Source organism: Cupressus sempervirens, chromosome 2, assembly GCF_028749045.1.
Source record: "Cupressus sempervirens isolate cs-2001-9-10 chromosome 2, ASM2874904v1, whole genome shotgun sequence".
In the NCBI taxonomy this organism is placed as follows: domain Eukaryota; kingdom Viridiplantae; phylum Streptophyta; class Pinopsida; order Cupressales; family Cupressaceae; genus Cupressus; species Cupressus sempervirens.
Window position 1 is genome coordinate 718,753,384 of NC_143119.1, and position 17,069 is coordinate 718,770,452.

Below are 17,069 nucleotides of genomic sequence, written 5' to 3' on the forward strand. Positions count from 1 at the left end.
AGGTTGACTTAGTGAGCTTCTAATACTTGACATCCACTATTACTATTCGGCATCATCATGCACTCGATAGACGTAGAAGCTTGGTCCATATTGATCACTTCCAAGTAGTCTTGAACTCAGTCTACACTAGTGACTTGGCGAAGGTTGAAGGGCACACTTGGGAAGAAGACATACCCTCAAAAATCTGAAAATAACAAAAAATATAAAATTTTTTGGAAAAAATTCGCACATTTCAGCTAATTTCGCGCAGTGTCATCTCCGCAGATTGGCGTCTGCGCTTGCAAATTGTCGTCTCCGTCAGCTACTTTGTCGTCTCCGCAATCAAACCGATGTGTCCGTAGTTTGGCGTCTCCGCTTAGTCTTCTATTGTTGATGCCGCCACTAGACTGTCGTCTCCGCATCCTTAACTATCGTCTCCGTAGATCAGCGTCTCCGCCAGATACTTTGTCGTCTCTGCCGCCGCCTCTCTTGTTCTGTTGTCTCCGCTGCCGCCAATCCAAACTGTTGTCTCCGCAAATTAGCGTCTCCGCTTGTCTCCTGTTTTCTGTGCCGCCAAACCGACCTATCGTCTCTGCTTCTTTCTCTGTCGTCTCAGCAAATTGGCGTCTCCGTAGATCAACGTCTCCGAATTTTGGCATCTTCGCCTGATGAACTATCGTCTTTGCCTGTTTTTGTTATATTTCTGTTTTAGCATCAAATTTTAACTTTTGGTGGTTTGATAGAGTAGAAGTTTTTCTAAGCATTTTTACGCCTAGGAAAAAGAGCAAAAAAAGTTAAATTTTTTTTCCATAGTTAAGCTTTCATTTTGGAAGATTTTGGGTGACTAATCAATTTGCTTTTTTGTCTTATTGTAGGTTGGAGCAACAAACTTAATCATGTTTTTTAGGTTTTTCGTAGAATGAACATGAATGGTTAAACACATTTTTCTTTGAATGTATGTTGCTCAAAACACACTCTTGAATGCCATAGTTTAAAATCAATTTTTTTTTGAATGCATGATTAAAACAAACAAACTCAATCTTGAATGCAAAAGATCAATTAACCATTGCAATATCATCACACTTCATCTTTTGGGACATAAAAAGAATCTACATTCTAGAAACTTCCTAAATTATAAAAACCAAATAAAGACGTTTTAAGTGAGTTTGTAGTTGGACTCACCCTCTTTAATCACCCATCAATTTAACCATTGGTTGCAATCTCAACGCCATCTATGGGGATGGGTCCACCTAAGAGGGTGTTAAGTGCTCCACAATGATCAAACTTCACTTGTGTTTTTATTAGTTTTTCTAACTTAGAAAATTTATTGAATGCACATTAGGCTCGCTAACACTTCATTTGGGCATTAAAATTGAACAACTCTTGACGTGGAGGGCCTCTGGGTGCGCGCTTGAAATCGAATCTCACACACCTTTGTTTTGGGTTTAAAAAAAACTCACTCAATCTTGAATGCCTTAAAGAAAAATCAATCGATACTTGACTTGGAGGGCCTCCGGGCGCGCGAGTTTACTTTTGTTGACCCTAAATCTTTTTGGTGTATGCATTCTTCGATCGATTTTACTTTTGTTAATGCTTCAAGTTGGAATTGAACATTGTCTCTTAAACATGAGTGCTTGCAAAGTCTAGATCAACACACATAAGAGTCAGTTGGTAAAAGAACAAGTGTGTTTTTTAGCCCAAGGTCATCCAAGTCTTCTCTCCCCTTGTCGTCTTTCGAGGCCATCTTGGGTAAGATTAGGATCCAAAACCTTGTTTCTCTTTTTAGGAGGCCTGCTTGGGGATTTCATCACCCCTTGGGACGACCTCAACTCCAGCATTCCGACGGAGTATAAAGATCGGGAGGTGAATCCAAAGACACCTCTCTTGGAATCAAGATTTTGTCAGTCGGGCTAAGTTTCAAGGAACTTTATACCCTTGAAAAGTGAAAGAGGAGAAGTGGCTTACCACTCATCTCGGCTGTGCGACATCTTTTTGTTTTCATCTACGAATTTGGGCCTCACGTACCTTGGGTATATCGAGGACTCCCTAGCTAAACCAACTGTCAGCCTTGCAGACAACCATCTAGGGTGTTAATGTGTTTGAAGTGACTGATCGAAACATTTATAAAACATATACACTCCGTGGCGCAAGTATCACATTCTGAGAATCAAAAACTTCTATCTGGTTGTTCCTATCTATTGCTTGATTTTTATTTGTTGAATGAATGTTTGTCAAACTTGGTCAATCCTAGCTTAGGGCATACTTAGCGTAGTCACTGCCTATTCCAGAAGTTGAACAAGTCGAAGCAAAATAACCAAGATCTTTCAAAGCCAAGTAGATTCAGGAATTCCTTTCAGAACAACCCAAACCCAAACAAAAGTTTCACAAAGTTAAACTCAAGCCATCTCAAGCATACCAAGAACTTTCAGCCAAGAGAAAAGAACTAACACCAAGCCCTCGAATTGCCAAACTCCACAAAGCAGAAGACAAAGCTACCGACGAAGCCCTTCAAGACGCCTGGTTAGATCGCACCATCCAACTTAACCAACATCCAGGAGTTAACAATGCTTATGCCTTACCAACTAGGCATGACTTCTATGATTAAACCCCCTTGTTTCCTCACATCTTCTTGCAAAAGCTTCACTTTAGAATCATCTTTGTAGGAAAGCCAACCATTTTTAGTCTTCCCCTTAAGCATTTTTAGCTCATCCATCTCATTTAGTTCTAAACCATCTAGCCAGCAATCTAAACTTCCCATCCAAGCCTTCAAAATTGTTGTCACCTTGCCAAAAGTTTTCCATTCCTAAAATCTTCCAAATCCACCAATCTCACCAAGGTTATCCCTTTGACAGAGCTTTGTCTAGGGTAATCTAGCTTTGTCACTTGTTATCCCTCATCACCTTGAGCTAAAGGTTGGGATCCACAAGTGGTCAATCTCGTGTTCTTCCCAAAGGATCATCAGTCTATCCTTAAGTTGACACAATCACCACCAAGCTTGCACATAGGAAAGCAGACCTTTCATAATTTGGCAACATATCTTTGAAGTTAGAATCCCCAACCCAATCCTCCTTAGGTTTTTTCATATAGCTTTGATTGAAGCTAGGAAATCATTTTCATAGAAAAGCCTCCCCCCTTTGCATCCATCAGCAGTGTTGCATCTCATCCCTAGGAACATTTTGCATTTTCATGCCACCAGTCACTCGCTTAGCTAAGAAGAAACAAACAATGGAGCCCTATCATTTGGATCGAATAGCATCACCCCCCTTGAGCACTCAGCCATCCTTCAGCCCAGAGAAAGCTACACCATCACCTATTGACGTTGAAGTTTTCATGAACCAACCAGGAAATGCAGTATTGGTGAATGCCATTATAGACAAAAACAAAGAAACAATCATGGCTAACTTTCGAAGGGACAACATCGGAGCCTTCAACTTTGGAAGACCTCCTCCCTTATCAGATCCATCTCACCCCTTGTTTGAGCAACTCCCACCACCCATAGGCTCTTATGATTCGAATTATCCTCAATATGTGCCAAAAGAAGAGCCTCAAACCAGTCCATATGATCCAACAGACCCAAACATACCATCCTCCACCCAAGTTGAAATCTCCATTCCGCAAGCTAATCCAGCCACCACCACTCCACCATTGGTCCACACCACTCCATCCCAAACCCCCTTCGCCCAAAACATCTCATCATTCACTCCCTTCAGTATTGCTGCTGCTGCTCTCCAACCCAGCCTTCCAAATCCACTCATCTCCCAAATCAATGCTAGTATCTTTGGCCAACCTCAGCAATATACAACAGGGATGCCACCCATGGGGCCAAGTAATCAACCCTTCATCACCCCCAACTTGTTTACCTCAGCTCAGAACACAATTCCATCATTTCCACTAGGTCCTTGGAGCTCAGTGCCATCAACCACAAATCCACAAGCTACTACCCTCACTCCACAAAGCTATCAAACCCCACAAGCTGCTACCAATGTTGTGCCAAGCTCTCAAGTGACCCAAGCTCTTGCCACCACTCTACCAAGCTTTCAAATCCAACCACCAAGCTATCAAACCCCATTAGCTCCATTCCCAAGCTTTCAATTCCCACCACCTCCACCACCAACTAATCCATTACCTCCTATTACCAACTATTTTTTTATGCCACTTCTAAGAGGTAATCCACCACCACCACCAACCACCAATTACTTGGCCTCTTTTGCCATGCAGACACCTTCCCAGATGGGGGCACAACCCACATATATTGGTCAAATTCCTCAAATCCAAAGTCAAGTTCCACAAGCTCCCCGATCCTTTCCCCAAGCTTCACAACCATCTTATACCTTACCTCCACAAAGCAATCCATTTATCCCATAGCCAGTTTATGTTCCTCAATCCCTATCCCAAATCCCATACCAGCAACAAGCCTCGCAACACATGCAATAATATGTGCCACCTCCACCTTAGCAACCCATTATCCACCATTCAGTTGCCCAAGTCATGTACAATCCCTACCGGTCCATACCTTAAAGCCATCCATATTCCATTGCCCCATCTAGCACATACCTACCTTAGGGCATGCCTACATTAGGGGCACCCTAGCCATCACCCATTAATGTAGAATGGGAAACCATAAAGACAGCTTTGAAGAACATCCAAGAGGGAAATGATCCAAAAACCTTCAAGTTTGAGAATGTGTGTCCTTACCCATTTGACAGAGCCATTACCATGACACCATTTCCCAAACACTTTGAAGTACCCAAGTTTGACAAATTCAGAGGAAAAGGAGACCCTGTCACACATATCAAAAAATTTTACATGCATTGCCAAGAAGTGGCATAAAATGACGTCTTCCTCTTGCGTCTTTTTGCCAAAAGCTCGACCGGACCAACTCTTGAATGGTTTTATAGAATCCCATATGGCACAATTAAAAACTTTACTGAATTTTCTGAGGCATTTGTAGCCCAATATGCCCATCTTGTTGAAACATAGCTCTCAGTAGTTGATCTTGTCCACACTAAGCAAAAAGGTGGAGAAAGCCTTCCTGAATATCTGCAAAGATGGCAAACCCTTACCACCCACATATCTTGCACCTTGCCAGAGCGCCATTTGGTGAAAATGCTTATTGATAATGCCCATCCCAGCTTGGCTCACCACATGACCATGAACTATTTGCAAACCTACAAAGATATCAAAGAGAAAGGAATGATCCTTGAGCAAGGACTCATTAAAGATGACGTTGTCAAGATTTACAAAGAGGCTAACCAAAATCAATCACATTCTAGTGACAAGTCTAGGTATTGGAACAAAAACAAGCATGTTGCAACAGATGGGGTTACCAACACCAGACATGTGAATATTGTTGGTCCTTCTCAAAATTAGTCTAACCCACCAATCAACCAAACAATCAACAAGCTATCAACTACCAACAACAGAATCACCAAAGCTATCAAGGCCACAATCCAAGACCCAACTTTCAAGGGTCTAGCAATCAAGCTAATGCCATCAATGTAGCTGTAGGGCAAAAGCCCAGATTCCAACCTACACCTAGAAATTATACACCCCTTGGTGAGCCTTTGGATGTCATTTTTGAAAAATTAGTCAAGGATAACCTCATCAAATTTCCTCCTACCTAGCAAATTGACCCAAGCCAATCCAAAGCTACATGGTACAAAGATAATGAGTACTGCAAATTTCATAGGGTAAAAGGTCACACCACCCTCAGATGCATGAAATTGAAAGATTATGTGCAGGATCTCATTGATTGGAAAGAAATCACCGTTGGTGCCCAAACCTCTCCAAATGCAGGCTTACAGATCTATCAAAATGCTTTTCCTCCTCACAACAATCAAAATCCTAGAAAAGCACCTATCCAAAACAACAACAACACCAACAACCGCCAGACAAACCAACAACATGGGAAGAACAATGACCACACTTCATCCTATATAGACTATGGTAGCCTCATAGGTTGTATATATGAGAAAGAGCCCTTTGTCAATGTTATCAATATCCAAGGACCAAACAATGAGTGTACAGTCACCACTCGAAGAGCGTGATTTAACATCGCAGGCCCACCCATTTCACCAACACCATCAGCTCCATCAAAAAGCCAATACAATATCTTGGAACACCTTGGGAACATGCCAGCCCAAATCTCTATTTCAGACCTTCTTCGCACTAGTCCTGTGTACAAAAGCATCCTTGATAGTGCTCTCATAGAATCCCGTGTCCCTTCAGATATCAACGCTACTGATTTTTGTAATCTCATTGGACACTTATCCTCCTCATGTGCCTTATCATTAAAACCCAACGACATACCTGCGGTCGAGTCAGATCACACCCTTCCGCTTCGCATAGCCATCATGGTATCCAATTTTGCCGTAAAAAGAGTAATGATAGATAATGGATCAGCCTTGAATATTTGCACCCTAAAATTCATAAAACAAGCTGGGTATACTGAGGCAAATATCATCAGTGACGTTCTCACCATCAAAGCTTATGACAACTTGGAAAGAACCACAAAAGGAACTATTTTGCTGCCAAACAAGGTTGGGCCAGTCATCCAAGAAACACTCTGCCATGTTATTGATCTAAACCTACGATTCAACATCCTCCTCGGTTGCCCATGGATTCATGCCATGAAAGCCGTTCCATCTACCTACCATCAGTGCATCAAATTTCCACATCAAGGCACTGAGGTAACCATCCATGCCAATCCAGGGCTCTTTTCTTACTGCAATGCGGTTGAAGCTTCATATACAAACCATTGCCTTGGAATTGATATCGGCACAGCCATCGCCAGTTCATCCAACACTTGTAATGACTCAGAAACCATCCTCGCCTCCACCCTATCTACCGTGAAGATCAATAACAAAGGCTATGGAGAGTATAGTCTGTCAGATGTATTTGCTGTCGGGGCACTCCCACTTGATCCACATGCCCATGGACGACCGACGTATCAAAAAGCTAAGGAGATTCCACCTCCTCGATACAAACAGTTTGGCCCAACAACCTTTGTATCCTCGAAAATCCCTCTTCATGGGGAGCTCACTTCAGATATCAATAATTGGTTACATAAGGATGCACCTCCAAAAAATCAAGCACACCTTGATCACTTCAACCAAAAGTATCCCCAAGAACATAAGCTCATTACTGACAAATGGAACTATGAAGGTGGTGTTCTAGGACCAGAAGAAAGAGGCATGCAATGCCCCATCGAAGCACACAAGTGGGAAACAAAGTCAGGTCTTGGCTTTGGCATACCCACAACTGGGGGCACCAATGAGAACGGTCACACTTTTTTGAACATTCACCGCGACCTTGTCGAAATCGAAGACATTCCTGAGGAAGTTGAAAAGAGAGCCTACGATGATATCCCTGACCAAATCTCCCTAGGAGACTTTGTTCTCCAAGAACTATCCATCCATTTCATTGACCTACCACTCGCCCATCCACAACTCATAGATTGGGACAAACCAAGTGTCATACATATTGATGAGTTCACATTTGAGGAAGCGCTTCTAAGATTCATGGGAGCTGAAACACCTCACAAGCAAACAAAGCCAGACTCCACATATATTTATAAGCTAGATCCCAAGGGGTATTTTGGAGAAAATCCCCAAACTAGTTCTGATACACCCAAAACTGGAACTAAGGTGAATTCAGGACTAGCTAAGGCAGTGAAGAGAACCCCTCAGCAAGAAAATCCAGAGCCACAAGCAGAACATGAGGATTTAGCATTGCCTCCTCAAGATAATCGACTAGAGGTGTCTTCTATTCTAATTGAAGATACTAGAGAAGTCAACATCGGTTCTTCAGAGATCCCCAGACTTGTTCACATTCCTGCATCCCTTTCACAAGACCAAGTTGACCTCCTATTTGAGGTCTTAAGAGAGAACATTGGCCGATTTGCATGGTCATATCAGGACATGCCAGGGCTAGATCCAAAGCTTGTAGTTCATCATCTTGCAGTCGATTCAAAGATCAAGCCCGTCAGACAAAAGCTTAGAAAAATGCACCCCAAGGTGGCATTACTGGTCAAAGCTGAATTGGAAAGAATGTTAGCTGCTAAGGTTATCCGACCTATTGACTACTCAGAGTGGATCTCCAACATGGTCCCCGTCACTAAGCTTTTTGGTGACATCAGAATCTGCACTGATTTCAGAGATCTTAACAAAGCTTGTCCAAAAGATGATTTTCCCTTGCCCAACATAGATATGATTGTAGATCTTACAGCTGGACATGAAATTTTGTCCCTCATGGATGGATTTGCTGGGTACAATCAAATCAAGATTGCAGAAGAGGATTAGCATAAGACAACATTCACTACCCCTTGGGGAACCTTTTGTTACAACATGATGCCTTTTGGCCTAAAGAATGCAGGGGCTACCTATCAAAGAGCTATAACAGCCATTTTCCATGATCTTATCCATAGCATTTTGGAAGATTATGTGGATGATATCTTGGTTAAATCTCACACCTTCATAGATCATCTTGCTGACCTGGAGAAAGTCTTTGATAGGTTAGCCAAATATCATCTCATGCTAAATCCTAAGAAATGTGTCTTTGGGGTCACATCTGGCAAGCTTCTAGGCTTTATAGTTTCTAAATGAGGTATAGAGATCGACCCCAAGAAGATCAAGGCTATCTTAGACATGCCTCCTCCCCAGACACTGCGATAACTTCGCTCTCTTCAGGGAAAGCTACAATCCGTTCGGCGCTTTATCTCCCAACTTGCAGATATGTGTACACTATTTTCACATTTACTGAAGAAAGATGAAAACTTCAAGTGGGATCCTTTATGTCAACGCGGCTTTGATCAGTTGAAGCAGTATCTCGCCAATCCCCCTATCTTGGTTCCACCAGTTCCTGGTCGTCCCTTGATCTTGTACATATCAGCAACGCCTACTGCTCTAGGGGCACTTCTAGCACAACGCGATGACTATGGCAGAGAAAGAGCCATCTACTACATCAGTAGAACCCTAGTTGGTTATGAACTCAATTATACTCCTATGGAAAAAGCTTGTTTGGCAGTTGTTTTCTCAACTCAAAAGCTTCGCCACTACATGCTAAGTCATACCATCCAACTAGTCTCCAAGATAGACCCTCTCAAGTATATGCTCTCTAGAATAGCACTTACAGGCCATTTGGCCAAATGGGTTATGCTCCTTAGCGAATTTGACATCCAGTATGTAGACAGAAAAATAATCAAAGGGCAAGCTATAACGGATCACCTAGCTGATGCACCTTTAATAGACGCATATCCTTTAATCACAGAATTTCCAGATGAGCATATCTGCCTAATTGAAGAACAACCCCCATGGAAGCTTTATTTTGATGGTTCATACACATCTCATGGATCAGGGGCAGGAATATTGTTGGTCACACCTCAAGGAGATTATATTCCAAAAGCCTTCAAGCTACAATTCCCTAGCACCAACAATATAGCAGAGTATGAGGCTTTCATAGCAGGGTTAAAGATAGCTGCAGAATGGAACATCACTGAGTTACAAATCTTTGGCGATTCTTAGCTCATCATCAAGCAAGCCCTAAATGAATATCAAACCAAAGATGAAAAGCTATTACCCTACAAAGAGCTAGTTGATCAACTAACCCAACATTTTACAAAGCTTCAGTTTACACAAGTACCTCGAATGCAGAACAAAGCAACAAATGCTATGGCTACTATCGGCTCACTCTTGGAAATTCCCCAAGCGGTTATGCAGTATGAGTTTTTAGTCGGGCAGCTCCTCACACCTGCCTATGCGAATGATGACTTAAACCGTGTTTGTATCTTGGTTGGTCCCTAATCCCCTTGGTACCATGAGATTCATGCTTACCTTAAAGATGGTATCATATCCCCTCACCTCACACGTACCCAACGCCAAAACCTCATTCGAAAATCATCCCGCTATGTTATCATAGCCAATACCCTATATCGTCGGGTTTATGACGATACTCTCTCTCGATGTTTAGACCAAGAGGAGGCCGCGATGGCATTAAAAGAAGTACACTCCGAACTTTGCGGTTCCCACACGAGTGGTATTGTCTTAGCACGACAACTCCTTAGAGCAGGCTACTATTGGCCTACCATCAAAGAAGACTCATGTGAATTTGTCAAAAAATGTCTCCCATTTTAGCAGCACGCAAATCTTGTGCATGCTCCAGCACAAGATCTACAGCCTATTGCACCACTTTGGCCTTTCGCTTGTTGGGGCCTTGATCTAGTTGGAACTATCACACCTCTCTCATCTGATGGACATAAATGGATAATAACAACTACAGACTATTTCACTAAGTGGGTGGAAGCAGTCCCCCTAGTCTCAGCTACAAGAGTTCAGGTCTCCAAGTTCATTTTGTACCACATTGTTTGCCGCTTCGGCATCCCATCCACCATCTTCACCGACCACAGAGGTAACTTTGAAAATCTCAACATGGAAGAATTGTGCACTTCTCTTCACATCCATCACCGATTTTCTAGCCCATATTTCCCACAAGGTAACGACCAGGCAGAGGCAACTAACAAAACCCTCCTCAAAATCTTAAAGAAAGTTGTCAATGATTCCTGCCGCGATTGACACCTATAAATAAATCCAACCCTATGGGCCTATCGAACCTCTTTCCGTACATCCACAGGCACAACCCAATACTCCCTAGTCTATGGTGCCGAAGCGGTACTACCTATACAAATTTGAACTTCCCTCCTTGTGCATATCTTTGCAAGGGCAAATATCAGATGAAGAATACAGAGTAGCTAGAATCACCCAGCTAGATCTCTTAGACGAGAAGCGACAATAAGCCTATGATCATCTCACAGTCTATCAAACTCGTCTCAAAAGGAATTTCAACAAGAAGGTACTTCCACGACACTTTCAGCCGGGTGACATGGTCCTAAAAAAAAATCATGAAAGTCCAAGCAGATCGAGAAAAGAAAGGTAAGTTTGAACCTACCTGGCTTGGTCCTTATGTTGTCACTGCATCCTTTGGCTCTGAAGCCTATCAGCTATCTACACCGGAAGGAGAATTCTTGAATGATCCTACTAACATCATTCATCTCAAGAAGTTCTATGCTTGAAGATCCTTGGTATACCCAGCTTTTTGAAAAAAAAAAAAAAAAAATAGTAAAGAGAAATAAGTGTCCAATGGTGAAAACTTGGTAATTCAAGCGCCTTGGATAGGTACCTTGGTGAAAACCTGGTAATTCAAGTGCCTTGTGTACTAAGACTAATCCATTATCTATCACTATCCTATCCCTCATCCATCCACCCACCATCCCATAAAACACCTGCTTGTTCCCTTGGTGTTCTAACCAAATATCTAGAATCTAATGAAGGTTGTAAATACCTCCTGTACAGCTTGTAAATTTTGTATCATCCCTTGTATCATAGCTTGTATATCCAAATCTTGTCCACCGCTTGTACCATATTCCAGCTTGTAAATAATCTTGTATCCTAGCTTGCATCCTATCACATGTACACAAAGAACCCCATTTTCACATAAGCTTTTTTCAAACCATCTACCTATCCACCTATCAACTATTACTGACATCCCACCCTTCACAAACATTTCCATCTCACAAAAATCAAAACATGAACCAACCTTGTACATTTGTAACATATCTTGGTCTATTCGCTTGTACATCCTCTTTAGCTTAGTACCATTGTATCTATCTAGCTTTCGTGTCAGTTCCTCCTTGATTAACATCTTGCACACATCGCACATCTTAGTTAGCTATTCCAATGCATCTTTTAGCTAGATTTCCTGTCACCAAAGTGTTATCCTTCTTAGTTTAGCTTGCCAGACACATCACTCATCCAGATCCACCAGCTTAGGTGCTCTCCGATAGATCCTTGCAGGATATAGCTTTCCTCATGTCTGATCTGGGTCTGTTAGTACCTTGTCCTACCCATCTCATTGGAAAACAATTCTCTTTTGGATTTTCACTTTCTTTTGATTTGGAATTTTCTCTTTTGGGTCTTGAAATATCTCTTCCAAGCAATCTCCTTGTTCCCTCCTCAAGGTTGCCACGATCTTCCATATCATGGTATACTGTGAATGGGGCAATCTGAGCGTAAGGTCTTGATCAGGTCTTTTGTTTGTTTTCTTTTCTGCTTGTGGGTTACCTAGTGTCATTTCCACGCTGCTTCCTTTGGGATTCATGTGTCATGCTGGGGCAACCGTTGCATGATTGTTTCGAGTCAGTCCGTCAGTCTTCTGGACGGTTGGTGAAAAAGCCTTGATGTTCTTGGTAACTTTGGCAATTAACCAATAGTCCTATAGGAAATCTAGTGCTCAACTACATGGTGGTACTTCTCTTTGAAGTATCCCCCTGCTCAAAAAGCTTCAATGGATTCCCTTCATCTCCATTATTCCCCATCCATATCCAGCATCTGTCTCTCCTACCTTAGCTTATGCATCAATATCTCTTTGAATCAATCTGCACGCTTAGCTTTAGGGATCCAAAATCCTAGTCTTAGGGATCCACCAGTCAAATCAATCCACCAAGCCTCATCTTTTGAGATCCACAATCCTAGTCCTAGGGATCTCCGAAACCCATCTTTCGCCAATCTGACTTTTTGAAATCCCGTTGCATCAGCTTTATCATCCCATTCATCCATCTCCTTATCCCAGATTCCTTTTTATAGTGCTCCGCTCCTTCATCCTCCCCCCAATCCTGGAAAGTCTTAAGCTTGCTTTACTCTTGTGCTTCTGAATTCCCTTGATCATTCTCCCGTAGTGAGAGTTTGAGCTAATTCAACCCCTTCTGTTTGCCAATCTGTGTCTCTGCTCATCTCGGATTCTTGTACTTTTCAAGAAGCCGTCAAGCCTCATTTCTCTCTCCGTTGCCTTCTTGAGGGGGCATCTCGTAGTCTAGTCTCTCGTCTTCTTATCCGAGACTAGGGCAACCTTGTTGCTAAAACATCTTCCTTGTGTCGTCTTTGTTTGAACTTCTTTGAAATAGTGTTGTCTCAACACTATGTCAAAGAGGGGCAAAATGTAGATACCTAAATTTGATTACACCACTTTGGTAATCCTATTTAGTTATCTCTAAAGGCATCATTAATTAAATTCCTATTTAATTAATCCTTTGCCATCCCCTAGCTGATTAATTTTAATTAATCATCTATAGTCCTAATTGATAAATCAAATAACCTATCATTTACCAATTAAACCCTATTCTCCTATCTAATTCCAAAATCCCCACTTATTAAATAAATCTATTTGATAAATAAATCCCTCAAATCTAAAAGCCCCTAACTTATCTCTAATCCTCCATTTAGCCTAATCCACCCCATCCACCCATACTAACCAAGCTTAGCCACTAACTCACCCACCCTCGTGAATGCCATCCACTTGCACATCTCTAACATCCCTAATCTAATCCTAAACCCAAACCTAATCTACCCCCTAATGTTGTCACATTCCCTAAGTGAGCTTAAGACTTTCCTTAGCCAAACTAAAGTCTCCTCTCCAAAATATCCCAACCACCACGCCTTAAATGACTCTTACACCTCTCCCATCCTCACTCATGACTCTTACATCCCTCTTACAAACTCAACCACCCTCATCAAGCCCTTGACCAACCCTTATCCTATCCTCTCACACCCATCCTCCTTGTGACAAGTGTCACCTCCCCATTGGTGCTAAACAAGCACAATCCATGTGCTTCCTTTTAAGTGCATCTTAGCCCTCCTTAAGCCTTCATCTCTGCTTGCATCTTAGCCCTCAAACCCTCAAGCCTCTTGCCTATAAATTGAATCCCCTCCCAAGCCATTTCATCACAACCTTTGAGCTAAAGTTATAATGTTAGTTTGAGAAACAAAGCCTTTAAACCATACCTTTATAATGCCAAATTGAGAGCTCACAAAGCTACCAATTTTCCATTACCTATCCATCTCCATTGAAGCATAGTTTGAGCATTTTGAGCATACATCGCAAATCCTATCAAATAGACTCATCCCTAAATCAAGTGACCATCCTCATTGGGAGAGCCATTCCACGGCTCATATTCTCATTTGAGGGTTTCACTTTGTCTCTCATATATGTTATGATTTTTATGCTAGTTAATGCTTTGTTCTCTTAATATATTAGTATTAAATGCTAACGTATTTCTCATATACATTTTGACACGCTCGGTGGGACCCCACTATGGGTCATTTAATCATCCATTTCTATCTATATGTTGTTTTTTCTAACAATCTAATGTTTCTTGTTGTTTGAGTGAGTTGTAGGGTGTTTCACTTGTTTTTGCAGGTTGAAGGGTGCACTTCCTAGTATGTGACGTGAGTCTCCTTAGTATATTTTGTATTTTCCTTTGGTGGTGTATTTATCATTGGAGTTATGGTTGATGTTTTACTCTCATTGATGACAGTTGTTTATTTGTCAATTATTGTGCTTTTGATGTTTGGCATCTCATTTGGAAGTTGGTATTCTTTCTATGCTTGTATTTCTTTGATTTTTATACTTAATTTATACCTGGTATCCATATGTTGAATTTGGTTTGTGATGTTGGTAATGGTTGATTATCTTTTTGACTTTGGTTATATTTTCTTAATGAGTAGTTAGTATTACCTTGAGGTAGATTGAGCTATTAGAATTCCTTTTGTAGGATTCATTTTTATGATTTGATTATCTATGTGTAGATCATATCTTTCCTCCACAATGGGAGTGGTGCTTGAGAAAGTTACCACAAGGTTTAGAGGGAGTGACTTCTTACTATTAGAGATCTCAAATGGGGTATTACAGCTGGTATCAAAGCCCACGTTTTGACAATGGGAACTCTAGGCATATTGTGTGCCATCATTTAATAATTAGTTAAACTTGCAACAAGATTAAACAACTAGATCTATTAATCGAAAACTTAGACAACACAATTTGGACCACCAGTTTGGAAAGAGTAGAACACTACAACATGAAGCTTGCAAACTCATAACATTTATGTCCTAGACTCTTGCTTTATGTCTATACATTATACCCTTATGTTTTTTGATGGATTATGAGATTTGGTTTTTATGTTTGGGTGTTGTAAGAGAGATGGTTTTTGGGTCTAGATTTTTTGTTAGGGGTAATAGCTCAAGATGTGGTAGAGGTCACAGGAGAGGCAGTAATTATAGTCCTGTTTTGGCCCACATAAAGGACCCTCTTTAGTAAGGGATTAGAGGGGGTAATAGTAGTGAGCAACATGTTGAGTTAGAAGGGCCTAATACTAGAGAGCTACTTAGTTAGATCCTAGAGAACTTACCTTTGGACGAGAGAGTTGTTCAGGAGGTATCACAATATTCAGAGCACAAATAGAGAGCTATAAAGTGACCACTTGTCCCCAACATGTACTACTTTTCTCGAGACAGGGACTTATAGCTTCAAAGCCCATAGTTTGTGATGCTAGTAGATCTTAGAGGATGTTTGTAGTCGAGTTTCGTCCTCGTACTAGGTGGAAGGGTCCTAGGGGACTTGCACATTGAGTTTTGATTTATATATATAAATATATTTGTTGCAGGCTTCTTGGAGTTAGCCTAATTCTAGGAGGGGTGAATGTAGTGCCCATTCAAAGTTTTCTTTTATGTTCTTCTTGCTAAACTCTTTTAGGACGATTCTTCATGCATGAGTTGGTTTTAGAGATACGTGACTTACAATTATGTGCCATTGCTTCATGATTTGATTATATATCTAGACTAATTACATAGTTGATACATTTGATGTGTTATTTGATAATAATAATTACTTTCAAATTGATGATGGTTTAATCACTCTTAGTTAGTAAACACAATTTCTTTGATGATGATGTAATATGATATGTCTATAAAAGATGATTACTGTATCTTCATGATGACGAGTTATTTATATTAGATTTTGATGCTGTTTGTACTCATGATTTTTTATAGTACTTATTTCATACTTGCAATGTTATGATGTGCATGTCTATTTTGCATTTGTGTTGATGTGCCTAATATGGTCGAGGGAGGGAGTCGTATCTACACAATGCACCATTCCCCACTATTGCATGTTTAGTCTGTGTGTGTATTTTGTTCATGCTCGTCTTTAATGTAGGTTGTAGTTACATAGATGAGGTACCATAGTGCTAATAGAGGTCAATTTCTTGGGACAAAACTCTTTTATGTGAGGAAGAAATCATATGTCAATTCCTACTAACTATCAGAGAGGAAAGTTTTGCAATAAAAAATCTATATTATAAAGATGGCATTTAACAACATGATGATTTGATAAATGTGGAGATAGGAGGAATCCTTCATATGTACAATGATGATATCCTTTCTACTGGAAAAAAGTAAGTATTCCTGTAAAAGAAAAACTCATGCTAGAGGAAATATCTTTCTTTGCTAAAATCTATCAAGATGCTAAAATTTATGTAAAAAATGACTATCTTGGTAGCATTAAATGCAAAGATTATGCAATGTTTAATGAAGATTTTTATAGGTGTAGTCTCTTTCATCTAGAAGTTGGAAATTATTTGAGAAATGATACAAAAAGGACCCAAGAGAAATCAAAAGTTTATGATGAGTTTCGATTGTTTGGGAAAGTCTATTTTATCACAAAATTGTTGCACACTATTGGTTTGATGTACAACACTAAGGAATTTTGTAAATAGCATTGGGGATTGGCTACTTCAATGTCATACAATCTTTTACAAAGGAAGGAATCATACTTATCCTCACCAGTTAATGGTCATGTATGAATTATTATTATCTTGCCTCTCAAGGTAGGAATTTCCTACCTATGTACATGTGAATATGTCATTTCCTTGTAGGTTTTTATTACATTTAGCTTAGCCTATTTTATTCTAGCATTAGTTGCTTGTTTTGGCTTGATATTAGTCTAGGTGTTTTGGCTTGTTGTTTGTCCTTTTGCTCTCCACCCTCTTTACAAGAAGCTCCCTGCACCCTCATTCCTTATGACTATTTACCAATGGTTCTTGGCACTAATTTCTTTTGACCATAGATGCCGAAATTCTCTTCATTTTTCATGTAAAATTCTCCTCCAGTTAGAACCAATGTTGGCCTGCATATGGACCCTCAATTAAAAATCCAAAGTCCATTTACTCTTTCTATTCATAATGGTCAAGAACTAGATGTATATGTCTT

General features: G+C 40.6%; 1 pseudogene; it reads right to left on the reverse strand.

The window, feature by feature from the left end:
• Positions 1–407: 407 nt before the first annotated feature.
• The window catches only part of LOC149575402 (pyruvate decarboxylase 1-like), a 39,308-nt pseudogene continuing 22,646 nt past the window's right edge, over positions 408–17,069 (reverse strand).